This window comes from Pseudorasbora parva, chromosome 8 (assembly GCF_024679245.1).
Source record: "Pseudorasbora parva isolate DD20220531a chromosome 8, ASM2467924v1, whole genome shotgun sequence".
NCBI lineage: Eukaryota > Metazoa > Chordata > Actinopteri > Cypriniformes > Gobionidae > Pseudorasbora > Pseudorasbora parva.
In genome coordinates this window covers 678472-695465 of record NC_090179.1, presented here as the reverse complement: position 1 = coordinate 695465, position 16994 = coordinate 678472, and the positions used below count along the sequence as shown (strand labels likewise).

Here is a 16994-nt window from a genome sequence, read left to right as displayed (position 1 = left end):
AACTAATTTGTTGGGTCATTTGGCCAAAATGTTGCTAGTTAGTAGTTAACTCACCTAGTATTATAATTTATTATTATTATTATTGCCATGTAAATAAATAACCCACAACTTCAATATATTGACAATGCTTTATTTACATGAAATTGAAAAATTGTAAACATTTTCTGTAGTTATGGTTGCAAATGTTTTAATAAATGAATAAACAAACAAACATAAATAACCGCCTCATTGTTGGGCGACAGTGTGTTGAGGGAACACCTCCAGGCATAGAATATTATTGTAAAAAAAAAGAAAATTCACATGTTTTAACTTATAAGAGCACAATAAACAAACAAAACAAACTGAAGCTAGTCCAGCTTATCCAATTATAAACTGCCTAAGTAGGCGACAATGGGTGGATGGAACACCTCCTGGCACAGAATATATTAAGTGTTGTAGAAACTGCCAAACAGCAGCAGCAGGCTTGGGATACTCAATGTCTAAAACATAAAATAATTTAAAACATGTATCTACAGCTTGTAAAAGGCTGTCTTGCTCTAGTGCCATTCCACCCACAATGACGAATGCTTGTGAGCAGTTGGCTTTATCCCCAAGCTGCAGGACATGAGGGAATTGCCTCCGTTGCTCCTCCTCCTCTAAATACAGAATGATGTTTGTTCCAACCTTTAAATACAATTTTGAAATGATAAAAATGCACACATAGATCAAATATTACTCAAAATGTGTTGTCATCAATGATGTACCTACAGGCTGTAAATCAACAAATGCTTGTTTCGCCTCCTGGTAAGAGGGCCGAACCATCTTGCTGCCCGTCTTGTATGGCAATGGAGGAAGGATAGCTGGCAGGGTTTTTAAAGCAACATCTCCAAGAGTGTCTTTACATTAAATAGAAAGAACAAGGATTAATCTCTAAACAAGTGCATTACATTATAGTTAAAATATTATGTGAAAGTACAGAGCTGCTATGCAGGATTTTCTCACCAGAAGAAATGTTAGTCTGTACTGGAAGAAGATCCAAAGCTCTCTTCTCGCCCTGGCAATATGAAATGATTCGTTGAGATGCATGTCCCCAAAGTTCAAAAAGTTTATCTTTGGCATATAAAATACCAAAGTCCTGAGCAATCTAGAAAGAATGAAAGAAAGAAAGAAAGAAAGAAAGAAAGAAAGAAAGAAAGAAAGAAAGAAAGAAAGAAAGAAAGAAAGAAAGAAAGAAAGAAAGAAAGAAAGAATAGTTACAATCATACCAACACCTCATAAGGTAGACATTTGTTTTTCTATATTAAAATGTAAGCTATTTGAATCAGAGAATCACAAATACAGAATTTCAGCTTCAGTAAGGTTAGGGCTTCATTTTATTATTGTAAATGTAACATTTCTTTACCATTCCAGGTGTGTCTAGAAGTCTTGGATACTCTTGGTTGATCTCCATTAAAGATTTGGATCCGTTCTCTCTTATCCACTGTGCTCGGTAGATAGCCGTTCCTCTCATTAATTCCTCAACTTGACTAACTGGTTGCTTATTCTTCTTCAGCCACTCTGTCATTTTGTTATTGTCTGCCTCACTCACTTGTGAATCTGCATTAATCAAAGAGCACCAGAATGATCACAGCAACCTAAAGCAACCTTTGTAACAGTTACTACTGAAATTTCCAAAATAATATTGACCTCCTTTGATCAAAGCACAATATGAATTAAAGGAATAAAAAAAGAAAAAGGTAAGAAAATAGAAAGAAAAATGGCAATAAGGTTTCAGCAACTTTGGTTACATTTTTCCTACCTGGCAATAAAGTGATCCGATCAGTCACAGTAGCTCGGCACTCATATGTGCTCTGCAACCTCTGTCTAGATTTTGAACCGTGCCTGTGAAGGCGCTTCCTGATATTACGGAGTCGCTCCTCCAAAAACCCTGTGGCAGGATGGCGGTATCGCCCTGGTGTATACCATACCTCCTAAAACATCAACACAAATATGTTAAATAAAGGATAGCTTTCCTAAAAGTGTCTTCAAAACATCTTTTGTGTTTTTCAAAAATTGGACTGCTGTGTAAAAGTGGCCGTAGTTCTGACAACTAGGTATTAGGATACTCACATATCCACTGCCCTCTGAATCTTTAAGGCATGGGAATTGTGTGACCAGGGCCAAAGCTAGCTCTTTCTTTTGGTCTGCTGATGGACTTAGTGGTAAAAGGATTAACAGATATTATAACCGTCACGAGGACGAGGACGTGCTGAAGCTCTCTTTGCTTAAATTAGCTCAAAATTACTATCAGGTGTAAGTAATTACCTTGACAAACTATACATCATTAAAAAGATCTAAGACTAAAGTTTAATTTTTTTACCTCTGTTTTATTCTCAAAGTCTTATAGTGACCGTAATGTGTTAATATGTGCCAGGAGTTATGAATATGATCTTGGGCGTCGCTACCTTTTGATTGTAATATGCGCGTCATTTGCTCCCATTCATAAAAAACTCCTCTGTGGTCGTCATGAAGACACTCGACAAAACAACTTCCCTCAGGGCTTTTACTTCAAAAGTGTGCAGATGTGGAGAAATATTGATAGATTCTCACATGTTTGAGTCAAATTTCTATACAGAGAAGTATTATTTATTCAATCTTTATCCAAAATCCGCGGATGTATGATTATGAGCGCAGTATACTGTGATATGCTGTGTTTTCAATTCATTCTGGCAGCCGGAGGGCGCTGGAAAGCTGTACTACTGAAAATTCACTCCCATGTGGAACACATGAAGAACAGACACACCATGTGACATTCAGGAAGTATCTGACATTTCCAAAACTGCTTCCAGAGATCGTTAAATCGCTATTTTATGCAGATAGACACGTTTTAAGACCATAAACACACAATCGCGGCAATATATGGTTGGTCTGTGTTCTTTATGCCATGTTGGGTGGTTTCATAATAGATGATATTTATAATGCAATGCTATTCCACATAGCTTTTAGCATTGTATATTTTCTGTCAGATTTTTTGAACCGAAGCTATATGAGATCACATATTGTTATATAAAACACTCGACTTATAAATTATAAAGTGATATGAAGCAAGTTTTGAATAAAACATGATTTTAATCGTATAAATTGTTGTTCTACCAGAAAGACTCGGGGAGAAATATATTAACAATAGTGCATTTATTAACAGCTCAGCAAGCTGATAGTGTACAGAGTCATTTTGGCGTAGGCCCCGTCCGAAGAGCATAATCCGAGGGTCTCGGATCTGCAATTCCTGCCTGAAGACGAGGGCAGGGGCGCAGCCGACCCCCCGGTAGGGTATGGACAGGGCCATCCTGGTGGTGGTGGGGAGGATGGGGGTAATCGTCACTTCAGTATCTGCGAACTCAAACATGTGTAAGTACAGAGCCTTTATACCGTGAGCATGAGAATATCATTGGATTAGAGTGAAGGCATTAAGTGACGTAGTAATTGAGTCTTCCCAGCAGAATTTATGCTAAAGCTTTCATTTTTGCTGGTGTGCTAAGCTAACATGTTAGCTTGCCCTAGATGCACCTGCCACTGAGTAAATACTTTATTTTTATGAACATTTTCTAAATGTAAAACTACTGAAATGCTTATTTGGACGAAATGCATTCAATAGAGTCTCAGTGAGGGTAAAGTGAGAGGTTTGATTTAGAAATGAGGTTTGAATAGAACAGTTTGAATAGAGAATCGTTAGTAATTATAATGCAGACAAAAGAATAATAATTAGAGCCATAACCAGTCTGCAGAAGTGTGAATGTGTGCCGGGGAGACAAACTGAATGGGGCAGTTTGCACCTCTAAACAATAGAGGCAAAATAGAGAATAAAAGCTGAGAAGATGTGGCAATAAACATCAGTTGATATTTCAGCGATATCTCAAAATAAAATCACATGAAACGATCTTGTAAAACGTTTAATAAAATTCAGAGTTTTAGACTGATCATCTTCAGATCTGAAATATAACATGGTCAGACTTGTGGCTTTAGCTGTAGTGCATTTCTAGTTCCCTTTCAGTCGGTCACGTTCGACGTACGTCAGAACTGAACCGACGAATTGGGATCTGACCTCAGAGACCTATCCACTTCGAGTGTATAAAAACGAGCCAATCGGAGATTGGCATGTGATCCACACATTCCACGCTCCGCCCCGCAGCGCGGGTATAAATAGGAAGTGGAATGGTAGATCAAATGCTTTCAACTTCGGAGCCGAACAGTACATTGCTGTTGCCACGAAGAGTGTCTAAGAATTGAGTCTTGGAGAAGGGAAGGAACTGCCAGTGCGGGTGTTATAGCGCTTCTCAGCGAGAGACCGATCCCTTGTTGCAATCGTTTGCATTCAAACAAAAAAGAGCTTTTTGTTGTTGGTTCGCTGGGCGTTTCCTTTGAGTGTCACACGCAGGCTTGCGCTGTGGACTGCGTGCTGACCGCGGTCATCTCCCTGAGTGCTTCAGCACATCTAAAAGAGCAGTTTTTCCATTCTAAAAGAGCAACACGGTTTGACCCTGCGTCTTTTTCAAGATGTCATTCAAACCGTGCATTCCTGGAATGCAACTGTTTCCTGTCCTCATTGACGGCCACGATCGCATGTGAAATTGCGATCGTGGGTGATTCATGTTCTCGCAGAAGAACATGGTCACGTCGGCGCGTTGTTCGTCTCACCCTTTCTCATAAAAGGCTTGAGTGTTCAGCGCGCCGTGTGCCGTCGAGCGGCCGGCTGACAGCGGTGGTTGTCACAGCAACCGACGCGCGTCAGTCGGTGCTCTAGATGCGCGGCCGAGACTATGAAACCTCAGATGGGATCGAGTCCCTTCGCCTATCCCCCGATCTAGTTCATATTCTGGTGTTACTGGAAAAAGGACTACTTTGGCTGATAAGCGCTGGTAGCCTGAGGATTACAGTGGGAATTCCCCGCCGGGTAAACCCCTTCGGGCCCCCACTCCTCTATCACATCAAAAGCATGCTGAGACTCTGTTCGTGGGTGGTACAGATTCTCTCATGAGAACATGACCACGTCAGGGCATTGTTCGCCTTGCCTTCTTCATAGAGGCTTGAGCGTTCAGTGCGCTGTGTGCCGTTCTGACGGCCACGTTCACTGTCTCACATGCCTGCTTGTAGTGAGAGATGGAATCGCTGGTCCTGGAAGAGAAAAGGTCTTAGCGTTTCATTTTTTGCTCTGGCAGAGGACAGATGTCAATTGCTGCATCGGAGAGAGGGAAATATGGAGGGTCAAGAGGGCCAAAAATGAGACAAAAAAAAAAAAAAAAAAAGTATCATTGTTTTCCCTCTCTCACTGCCCTCTGCCCTGCACGCACGAGGGTAGTCCCAGCCCAGGGGTTGTGCAGGAACTGCGTGCGGTGTTGGACCTCGCCCTAGGGGCGATGAAAATCACTGCACGCTCCCTGGGTCAGGCGATGTCCACACTAGTGGTCCAGGAACAGGGGGCTAACCCGGCAGATATGCGTAAGGAAGGCCTGTCTGTCGGGCTGGCCTCCTCGGCGACGCCATCGAGAACTTTGCCCAGCAGTTCTTGGTGGCCCAGAAGCAGACAGAGGCGTTGCACCAGGGTGCCGACGACGAGCTGCTCGGTCGTCGGTCGCGGCGCCTCTGCCGGCTTGTCGCCGAGGGCATCCCCTCCTGCGTCCGCCTCCACCCTGCTAGAGCAGCAGCCTCCACTGGAGGAGCAGGGTGCCGGGCGCGAGGGAGGCGCCCAACCCGTCCAGGGCCCCGCTAACCGGCAGGCAAGCGCAAGGGGACGTGGCCCTGAGACGGACAGGCTGGGGAGAACAGGAGCTGCTCGGGGGGAGGTGATATTCGTATCCCTCCCCCACCCCCCCGGAGGAGGACCGGGGGGCCCTGACTGGTTAACGTTCTGCCACTGGCTCTCCGGAGTCCAGCGGTACCCACATATTCAGAGCAGTTCCTCTCTCTCTGGGCCTCAGAGGGCCAGGTTGGAAGTGTGCGACGCCCCCGGGCCTTTCTACTTCTTTCCTCCCCTCCCTCGCCAGGGGGCAGTAGTGTGGGCATCGAGACCGCCCCTGGGCCTTCTCACCCACACTCTGCCCCAACCTGGAGTACTCGGACAATACTCCGGGCCGCCTTCGGGCCTCCCGAGTAGGGTCTGAGTGCCCCACCTCCCTGCCTTCGGGCAGTAGGCAGCAGGGTGGGCTTTAGGACGCCTCTGGCCATCTCACCCACTCTCTGCCCTTCCCGGGAACACTCAGATAACACTCTGGGCCACCCACGGGCCTCCCGAGTCGGGTCTGATTCTCCCACCTCTCTGCCTCCGGGCAGCGAGCAGCCGAGTGAGCTCGAGGACGCCTCCGGGCCTTCTCACCCACTCCCTGCCCGCACTAGGAGTGCTCGCACGACACTCCGGGCCGCCTCCGGGCCTCCTGAGTCGAGCCAGAGCACTTCAGTGCACTGCCCCACCCCGGGCATGTCTGTGGTGCTGTTGGTCCCGCGCGGGTGGTCCCTGGGAGTGTGGCTACATCTCCCTCGACCATCCCGTTGACTCATCAGTACCATCAGACTCGGCTACGCGATTCAGTTCGCTCGCCGGCCACCCAAGTACAAAGGCGTCCTCTTCACCTCAGTGCGAAGCAGTGACGCTCGAGTCTTGCGTGTCAGAGATCGAGGTCCTACTGGCGAAGGACGCGATCGAGCCGGTTCCTCCAGCCGAGATGAAGACAGGGTTCTACAGTCCCTACTTCATCGTGCCCAAGAAAGGGGGTGGGCTACGGCCAATCCTGGACCTGTGCATCCTGAAACGGGCCCTGCTCAAGCTCCCGTTCTGGATGTTACGCAGGAACGCACTTTCAATGCATCCGTCCCCAGGATTGGTTCGCAGCGATCAACCTGAAGGACGCGTACTTCATGTCTCGATTTTCCTCGACACAGACCGTTCCTACGTTCTACGTCCGAGGCACGGGCATACCAGTACAAGGTCCTGCCCTTCGGGCTGTCCCTGTCGCCTCGCATCTTTACGAAGGTCGCGGAGGCAGCCATTGTTCCACTCCGAGAACGCGGCGTTCGCATTCTCAACTATCTCGATGACTGGCTCACCCCATGCGGTGTCAGACGTTGCGGACCGTCTGACGCTAGGCCTGCACCCGTATGCTTGTGGAACGTGGTTGTAGGCTGGGTTCCATATGTAGCGGTTCCCTCACGGCAACCCCATATGTGTATTCGTCCACGGTATCAGCTACCCTTCGGGCTAGCCCCGTGTCTTTCCCTTGACAGAGCCCGCTCTGTCGTCTCTGGGCGTGTTCTTTCCCCCCTACAATTAGGTTGGAACCACCCCAGAGACTGCCATATGTTGCACTACCCTGCCAGGTTAGTCCTTATGTGTATTCCGCCACCATTCCTTCCCTGAAGGACGTGGCCCCGCAGCGTACCTTCTCCCGAGAAGAACACGCTTCCCAGCGGTCTATGGTCACTCTAAGTGGGTCTTGCAGAACAGCAGTGACTGACCTCCCTGCTTGGAGCCCTGACTTCCGTACCATACTAGACGGTCCAGTGCGCTCAAGCAGGACGCTGGAAGGGCCAGCATCCTGGCGTTTTCCAAAGGGATCCCAATTCGTCGGTTCAGTTCTGACGTACGTCGAACGTGACCGACTGAAAGGGAACGTCTCGGTTACGTATGTAACCCTCATTCCCTGAAGGAGGGAACGGAGACGTACGTCCCGTCGCCAGGAGCTGTGCTTCAGCTTGGAGCCCAGTCACGTATTCGGCTCCTCAGTTGAAAAAAAGCATTTGATCTACCATTCCACTTCCTATTTATACCCGCGCTGAGGGGCGGAGCGTGGAATGTGTGGATCACATGCCAATCTCCGATTGGCTCGTTTTTATACACTCGAAGTGGATAGGTCTCTGAGGTCAGATCCCAATTCGTCGGTTCAGTTCTGACGTACGTCGAACGTGACCGACTGAAAGGGAACGAGGGTTACATACGTAACCGAGACGATTTCTCCAAGGCCCACTTCAATTTTATTTTCATATAGATATTTCATACAAATACATTTCTAATAACTTTACAAAACTTTGAAGCTTATTATAGCATTTTTTGATTATAGAAAATATTATCATTTTGACTTTACAGTAAACTGCCAGGTGTCTGCTTTCAAATGAGACCATAATTATGCTTTTAGTGCAAAGGATTCACAAACTGTATTTGTTTTAGTCTGAGTATACATTTCTTAGGATTTTTTCAAAATTTGGAAGTCAGCTTAACAGGTTAATTGAATTGACAATTTATGATTGAATGACTTTATGTAAAGTGCAACAATGACTAAAACATCACTTACTATTCCCCAAACTACTCCATTAAATAGGACACTAAAATGCGAACAATTTTCCTTCGGTCTTCAAGACATAATTTCTGGTTTTGTTCCAAATTGGTGAGAATAGAAGACCCATGTGTGCTTCCCTCTAAAATCTGTCGTATATCCTTAATGGAGAAAAAATATTTAGAAGGTCTGCCAAAAAAGTATGTATATGTGAGGTATTTAAAATCGAGGGGAAAAGAAATACATACAAATGAGGTTGAATTTTCCACAACACTCATTGTCACAGTAGGAAGCTCCGTTATGGAAGGTACCACGGTTTTACTAGCATTGCTTTCAGAGGGTTCTTCTGTCTATATGCAAAGAGAAGACATTTTTGCATTTATTTACAGTTTCAGTATAACCAACTGAATAAAAAAAACTTTTAATAATTGGACAACACAACTCCTTTAGATTGCCAACCTAACATATGCCTTGCAGTTGATTAATGCACCACACAAAGAATTGGCCTTTTAAAATTCTAATAACAAACCTTAAAATTGTAATATCTACATCTAACCCATAGTAAAGTGTGTACGTGTATATGTACAAGAAGCTTATATTTATAACATGTATTTAATAAAGATGCACTATTAAGGAGGGGGGGGGGGGGTAATTTCATGTAAAAAATAAATAAACAGCCTTAAAACCGTCTGTAGCGCAAGGGAACGTAGTACAAGTCATCCTCTACAGTGAAATATATGATTTCACTGCATGCAAAGGCTGAAAATCGTGCAGTGAATTCACAGAGACAGCCTCGAGAGCTTCATCAGAGGAGACTGCATATGCAAAGTAATGGAGATCAAAACCCACAGTGCCATTTTTTTACAACAAGTTTCACATCAACATTGAGGCCATTAGTTACTATAGCTTTTATCAACCCAAAATGAGGTACTCCATCCTCTGTGCATCCTGTTGTGATGGTCATGCCTGGTCTGTACTCTGTGCCATTGACAACTACCCAATAAGGAACAAAAACCTCAGCAAACGGGGGTTCTTCAAGACCCTTTACGAATTCTCCCTGAATTGCAGCAAGAAATGAGCCATGCCCTGGTCCAAACTCTGTGTTTTTGGAGAAAACACTTTCTGTCAGTAAGCGGTAGCACAACATCATCTGATTCCTGAATGCCATAGTTTTGCAAAGTTTTGTTTTTAAAATTACAAACTACATGGCTCAGCTGTTTAAAGAAATTATGTCTTGCCTCAAATCGCATTGTCCAAAATTGTTTTAATGGACCAATCTTCCGAATGGCTCTTGGGTAGTGGAGGAGAAAGTGGTGTTTGGGTTTCAGGTGCAGATGTGGGTAAAGCTGCAAGAATACAGTGTGGTGTTCTGCAATTAGAGGTTTCAGGTATATGGTGGCCTCTGTTGTGATGGAGGGGGAGAAAATGAACTCCATGCAAGACAGGAGAAGCAGCAACAGTTCCCAGTGTTTGTTCCCTTTTGGTATTTTGTCTCCAATGATGATGGGCAAAAACCTTAAGAAGCACCACATTTGAGCAGCAGTTTGTCTCATTGGTCCATTAGGGTTCTAGTAGGGAGGTTAAGTGACTTTTGACTTCAAGTCATGATGCAAAGGTCCCCTTTGGTATGGAAGTACCTTAGGGTCATACAAATAAATTTATCCTAAGACACAAGTGAGATCACACTTTTTATCCGAAATAAACAGGTTTTTTCAAAAATGGCCGCCAATGTGCCAAAAATACTCTAGAGCCCATATCTGTGCTTCTGTTATTGCTATAATGACAAATTTGGTGTCAAAGTATACATTTTTGGGGTCAGGGAATCCAATAAAATTGGTTTCAGGTTTAAAAAAACAAAATATTTCCCCATACTATGACAACTGGGGGTAAATATGCACATTTCACATAAAAACGATGTCATCAGAGTGACTTTTTAATTATATTTTCCTTCAAAAACTTTAATTTTGTATTTAAGCAGTGCAGCTACTTCTGTACATTACATTTGTCCTAAGTAGCATGAGATTTCGACCAGTCAGCAGTAGCCTATAGCAAATCAGTTCCTGCAACAACACATCCCATCTGCACCAGGAGCTGTGACAGCTGTTAAAGGTCAGAGGTGACAGGTTAACACTTTGAGGTTCGAATGACTTTCTTATTAAATAGAAACATGTTTTTAATGTTAGATCACTAATAACTAGCTAGCTAGTAACTAGTTAGCTTCATCATAACTGTATTAATTTTTATTGAAGCAAGCACATAGCATACTAGTCCAGGCGTTTAAGGAAAAAAGGTGAACAAATTGCAACAGAATCAAACTCAACTGATTTTGTATCCTCAAAATGTCCTGAGTAAGAAAAAAAAAGCCCAGAAGAATCCCATTAGGGGAAATTTCTGAAAAAGACCCAAATATATCCTATTTATACGCCTATTCATTATTTTTCTCACATGAACAGGGTAAAACGTTTAACCTTTAGATATCACCATGAAAATTACTGAATTGATTACTTATATCATGACAAACAAAAAATGTATTAACATTTTTTTTTAAATTGTTTGTTAACATGGACAAACAGTGCATAATCTTATTAGCACATCCTCTAGTTGCTCTGGGATCAGACAGATCAGACCACAACATCAGAAAGTTACTATGTCTAATTTCAAAGCAATTGACGGTACAATTTGAGAAGAAATGGTACAGCACCTTAAAAAATCAATTGTGCCCTTGACACACTCCCCACTTCTTTTTTCAAAAGTGTGTTTAACTGTTAAGAAGCAGATCTCCTAGAAGTGATAAACTCTTCACTTCTCTATGGGACTTTTCCAAACTCCCTTAAAACTGCAATAGTTAAGCCTCTTCTGAAAAAGAGATATCTGGATAACTCCATACTGAGCAACTACAGACCTATCTCAAATCTCCCCTTCATAGGAACGATCATTGAAAAAATTGTTTTCAATCAACTGAACAAATTCTTAAACTCAAACAGATACTTTGACTTTTTTTAATCTGTTTTCCATCCGCATCACAGTACAGAGATAGCGCTCATAACACTCTAAAAAATAAAACATTGGGTCAACAAAAAAAAATATGTTAACGTTTTCCACTAGAATTTTAATGTTAAGACTACTGGCAGAATTACATTAATTCTAAACGATATTTTGAGTATGGTGAATTACCTTTTATGAAACAATAAAACACATTTTTAAGTAACATGAACTTAATAATTTTCTACATGAATGCAAGTAATTAAGTTGATCCAACATAATGTTTTAAGTTAGGTGAAGAAGTTTAGGCCACAATAAAAATGCATTTTTAAGTAACATGAACTTAATAATTTTCTACATGAATGCAAGTAATTAAGTTGATCCAACATAATGTTTTAAGTTAGGTGAAAAAGTTTTTTGGCCACAATAAAACACATTTCTAAGTAACATGAGCTTAATAATTAAGTTGAGCCCTGTCCTATAGAAAATAATTTTTCCTGTGTTTTCCAGGAGGCAATTTTTTAGATATAAACAGACACCATTAATGATCTTTTTTTTTTCCTAATGATATTCAGGCTTACCATGTTTTTGCTCTTCTGTCATGACCGTGAGAAAAAATCTTTAGCCACACTCAGCCTCCCGTTTGTTCCGACGAAGAAAAATATAACGTATATGTAATAAATAAAAAATATATATCGAACGTTTTATCGAACGCATTTTTATTAATAGCCTATTGATTACATGTCTATCTCGAGACATGTCGTTTTATCGCCCAGCCCCACTGTAACCCATGTGTTTAACTAATTATCACATTCACGGTCTTAACGTGAATATTAAACCTTATGAAATATGGTTCTCCAAAATAAATTCTTAACAGACGAGAGCAGGCTGTAAAACACACTTTTTTGTGGTAAAATACGAGCAGAAGGTAAAAAAAAAAAACGAAATTTGGAGAAATAAATAAAACGAAATTTAGGAAAAAATAAAACGTAATTCATTGGGCCCTACATAATTCCGACTGGTTTTGAGCAAGTATCTGAAAAAATAGTGTAGCTAAGTTAGCTCAATTAGTGACAGGCTACAGCTATAACGTTAGCTAACTTTACCTCCTCTGTACACAGAGTAGTTATAACGTTACTATCAACACTGCGCAGATTTCAGAGTAAGGACTTACAGATTTCAGTATTTGGTTACAAGTATATTTGGCCACGGGCCAAAAAAATTGCCACTAGATGGCGGGCCAGAATATAGTCAAGGGATAATTTAATAAATAAATAAATAAATAAAAATAAGTCAAAACATAAAAGAGGATTTGAATAAGCCCATTATTGGCATGTTTGATTGCTCTTAACAAACTATGTTTAATTATTTCCACTTTCCATATTGTGAATTATAAATGTATTTTTAATTTGCTTGTTATACATGGAACCTATTGTAATACTTATTTGACGTCATGTAGCATACTTTTAGCTCAGAATTATTCCTTGGCATCCTCACGTAGTAAACTGCATTTTTTTGCAGTCGTTTGCGTTTTGGAGGCAGGCTAAACTCTCCAAGTACAGAGTGCTGTTAACATTTAAGATAGCACTATCAAAGAGTCTAAAGAGGAAAGTTAACAGCGAAAACAGGGCATACAATAAGAATGGGAAGACATCTGTGCATGCATCCTACCTGGTTTTGTGAATGCAAAGCTGGTGTGTCTAATCTGCAACGAAGTTGAAGCATGGCACCTTTTTGCTGGTTCTTGTCAATATTTTTTGATAAAAAGGAAGCTGAATTTGAGTTGTTATTGTTCACGTGTTGGTGCTGAGGCCCCGCGATATAATCAAACGTTTCAATATTTCACTGTTCGTTTTGTCATCATACCAGACATTTCATGACGGCTATTTTAGAGGCGTGTCTAGCGATCTATTCCACAGACTCTTGAATGTCTTTCAGAACTTTTCAAATTGAAAGCTCTGAATTTATCCTAAAATAAAACATTACTGCTGAAACGTTGCTGTATTTTTTTAAAAGGCAAAATCACTAAAGACAAAATTGATTGAATGTTGATATAAATTCGCACTGCCCGCTCTGAGCGGGGCTCGAACTCGGGTTTTTTCTGCACGGGAGTCTGACGCTCTAACGATGAGACTAAATGCTACATAACTTTCCACTGGCCACTAGACGAAGTGATCGTCTCTTGAAATAACGGGAGTTTACCTGCACAGTTCTCATTAACTCGCCTCCGTTACACTGACAGATATATTTCAGAACCAGCCGCTATCAAAACAATCTGCCAGATTCGGCAGATGCGGGCACGCCGCGGGCCAGATATTATCGCTGGCGGGCCACTAGTTGCCGACCACTGAAGGCTGTCACCAACTGAGCGAATGCGAATATGTGTAATTAAGCATAAAACTACTTACCATTGACCACATGCTTCACTCGTCTTGTTGCATGGCCTTGCGCGCGGAAACTGTGGGCTAGCTGTTTGCACGTCATCAAATTGTTTTTTACATTAACAGAACTTAAAATTAAATTGTTTCTTGATTAACTGAAAATGTTAAACTCTGACAAGTCATGATAGTATATTTCATCGATAGGCATAATTTGTGTCATCCCAACTCAATAAAATAACAATTACAATTAAAAAGTCTAATAGTTTCTCAGAACTTGATTTTTTATTTCACAACAATATATATATTTAAGTAATGACTAAAGGTCCTCTGAATTAGTTTTTAGAGTGAAAGATTATAAATGATATTCGCTTAAACACTGATACAGGCAAAACATCAATTCTGGTACAACTGGACCTCAGTGCTGCATTCGACACTGTTGACCACAACATACTTCTAGACAGGCTGGAAAACTGGGTCGGGCTTTCTGGGATGGTCCTCAAATGGTTCAGGTCTTAGAAGGGAGAGGTTATATGTGAGTATAGGAGACCATAAGTCTGAGTGGACGTCCATGACATGCGGAGTCCCACAAGGGTCCATTCTTGCACCACTCCTGTTTAACCTGTATATGCTGCCACTGAGCCAAATAATGAAAAATAACAATTCCTTACCAAAGCTATGCTGATGACACCCAGCTCTACTTAGCACTGTCACCTAATGACTACAGCCCCATTGACTCCCTGTCAAAAGAATTATAGACCAATTTCTATACTCCCGGTAATTTCTAAAATTCTGGAAAAGTTGGTAGCTGAACAACTTACAAACTATCTAGAAAAAAATGGTCTACTTCACTCTAATCAGTTTGGTTTTAGGCCTAAATATTCAACGGAAATGGCAAATTGCCATCTCACAGAATTCATTAAGGGAGCTTTAGATACTGGTAATGTGGTTGGCGCAGTATTTTTAGACCTTAAAAAGGCATTTGATACTGTGAATCATGAAATACTCATTCATAAATTAAATATGTTTAGTTTCTCTGAGCAGGCAATTAGTTGGTTTAGATCATATTTCGAATCTCGAGATCAGTGTGTTACGATAAATAATTTAAAATCATCTTTACAAAACAATGAGATGGGTCTCCCTCAAGGGTCAATTTAAGTCCGCTGTTGTTTTCCTTGTATGTTAATGATTTTCCAAATTGTTGTACAGAAACTAAATGTCAGTTATATGCAGATGACACAGTCATTTATGTATCAGCACAGACTCCTCGCTTAGCTGCAGATATATTAACAAATGAAATGACTGGTGTGTCACAGTGGCTGCAAAACAACTGTTTGACCTTGAATTGTTCAAAAACTGTCTCAATGTGTTTTTCAATTAGAAGGAAGGAAATGAACGGTTTTATAGTTAAGATCAATCAAAAGGCAATAGAGAGAGTTAATGATTTTAAATATTTAGGTGTTATTTTAGATTCTCAATTAAAATTTGATGTGCATGTAAAAAGGTTGTGTAGAACCATCAGAACAAATCTGAATTGTTTTTATATGATTAGGGCGTATATACCCATAAAAGCAGCCAAGTTATATATGCATGCAATGGTATTCTCCCATTTATCTTATTGTGTGACCGTCTGGAGTCAGGTTTCTCAGTCGACTATTAAACCTGTTAGATCATTATATAAACGAACATTAAAAATATTGGACAAGAAACCAGTCAGATGGCATCATTGTAACATTTTACAAAAGTATAATTTGCTTAGCTTTGAACATTTCATTAATTTTTCTCTTATTAAAATGGTTTTTAGATGTATAAACAATCTTGCTCCAGCTATCATATGCCAATTAATAACAAAACAACGCAGTAAGGGAATGACTACAAGAGGTACAACTAATCAGAATTGCACAGTACCGAAAAGGAAAACTACATTTGCACAATCCACATTTTCAGTTCAAGGTACACTGCTTTGGAACAGCCTGCCAGTTGAACTAAAAATGCAAACAGAGTTAAAACTCTTTCAAATAAATCTAAAAAAGTGGTTCAAACAAAAGCAGGTTTGTGAACATTGATGGTCATACACAGTCTTAGTTTTCTTTTCTTTTTTTCTTTCTTTTTTTCTTCTTTTTTTTCTTTTTCATTTTCTTTTGTGTGTGTGTGTGTGTGTGTGTGTGTGTGTGTGTGTGTGTGTGTGTGTGTGTGTGTGTGTGTGTGTGTGTGTGTGTGTGTGATGTTTTCTTGTTGTTTTAAAAGCCTAACCAGGGACTGGGGCTGCAAATTAGCCTTTGGCTATAAGCCTATATGTGGAGCATCGGCAGCATGAAATTGTAGCAATGTTTTTTTCTGCATTGTCCCTGTCAAATAAATAAATACATACATACATTGATGAAGTTAACAACTGGATGTGCCAAAACTATCTTCAGTTAAACAAAGACAAAACTGAAATCACTACATTTGGAAACAAAGATTAAATTCTCAAGGTGAACGCATATCTTGAGGCTAAAGGCCTGATAACAAAAAATCAAGTCAGGAATCTTGGAGTGATTTTTGGAGTCAGACCTGAGTTTCAGTAGTCATGTCAAAGCAATAACTAAATCAGCAAAATATATAGATATAATCATACAGAACGCTGCTGCCAGGATTGTGAGCAGAACCAGAACATATGACCATATCACACCAGTCCTCAGGTTTTTACACTGGCTTCCAGTTACATCTAGGATAGATTTTAAAGTACTATTACTTGTTTATAAATCACTCAATGAGCTAGGACCTCAATACATCGCAGATATGCTGATTAAATACAAACCCAACAGATCACTCAGATCAGCAGGATCGAGTCAGTTAGAAATACCAAGAGTTCACTCAAAGCAAGGAGAGTCTGCTTTTAGCTATAATGCCAGCCGCAGCTGAACCAGCTTCCTGAACAGATCAGATGTGCTCCAACAGTAGCCACATTCAAATCCAGACTCAAAACACATCTGTTCAGCTGTGCATTTACTGAATGAGCACTGAACCACTGTACATCCAACTGATCGCACCTCATCTATGCATCATCTTTTTATTCTTTTATAACTGTTTTAGTTTACCTTTGTTCTTATCTTTGGTTATTGTTATTTTATATATACACTCACCTAAAGGATTATTATTATTATTATTATTATTATTATTATTATTATTAGATTATTACTAAAGGATTCCCTGACCCCAAAAATGTATACTTTGACACCAAATTTGTCATTATAGCGATAACAGAAGCAAAGATATGGGCTCTAGAGTATTTTCGGCACATTGGCGGCCATTTTTGAAAAAACCTGTTTATTTCGGATAAAAAGTGTGATCTCATTTGTGTCTTAGGATCAAT

At 41.0% G+C, this 16994-nt stretch overlaps 2 long non-coding RNA genes across 2 annotated transcripts; both read right to left on the bottom strand.

The window, feature by feature from the left end:
* Positions 1-218: 218 nt before the first annotated feature.
* Positions 219-1096, bottom strand: LOC137084953 (uncharacterized). Its single transcript, XR_010906850.1, has 3 exons — positions 982-1096; positions 748-875; positions 219-663 (listed from the first exon to the last, which is right to left on the bottom strand). It is a non-coding gene; the product is annotated as an uncharacterized lncRNA (long non-coding RNA).
* Positions 1097-1387: 291 nt separating this feature from the next.
* LOC137084952 (uncharacterized) lies at positions 1388-8434 on the bottom strand. The gene is made up of 4 exons (XR_010906849.1): positions 8298-8434; positions 2089-2173; positions 1778-1949; positions 1388-1575 (listed from the first exon to the last, which is right to left on the bottom strand). It is a non-coding gene; the product is annotated as an uncharacterized lncRNA (long non-coding RNA).
* Between the last annotated feature and the right edge of the window lie 8560 nt (positions 8435-16994).